The following is a 259-nucleotide window of genomic DNA, read 5'->3' as shown; positions in this document are numbered from 1 at the left end:
TCCCCAGCTTTCTCCATTCTGTTTCTTCTGCTCAGGTACACGGCCATCTTTGCCCTCCCCAGAATGAAATTTAAAAGCTGGCATTTGACCTTGTTTTTCTGAGAGTCCCTGTCGCCCAGAATGAACATGGGTTTGGAAAAGACTTCCCCAAACAGGCCAAAAACATTTTCCAGCATTGTAAAAAGTGGCAGCAGTCAACAACATTCCATGAAACAATGTAAGACAGTTTCACGACTAGCGCAAAATTGGCAATCATGGC

Source organism: Lampris incognitus, chromosome 14 (assembly GCF_029633865.1).
Source record: "Lampris incognitus isolate fLamInc1 chromosome 14, fLamInc1.hap2, whole genome shotgun sequence".
NCBI classification, from domain to species: domain Eukaryota; kingdom Metazoa; phylum Chordata; class Actinopteri; order Lampriformes; family Lampridae; genus Lampris; species Lampris incognitus.
This window is presented reverse-complemented; position numbering follows the sequence as displayed.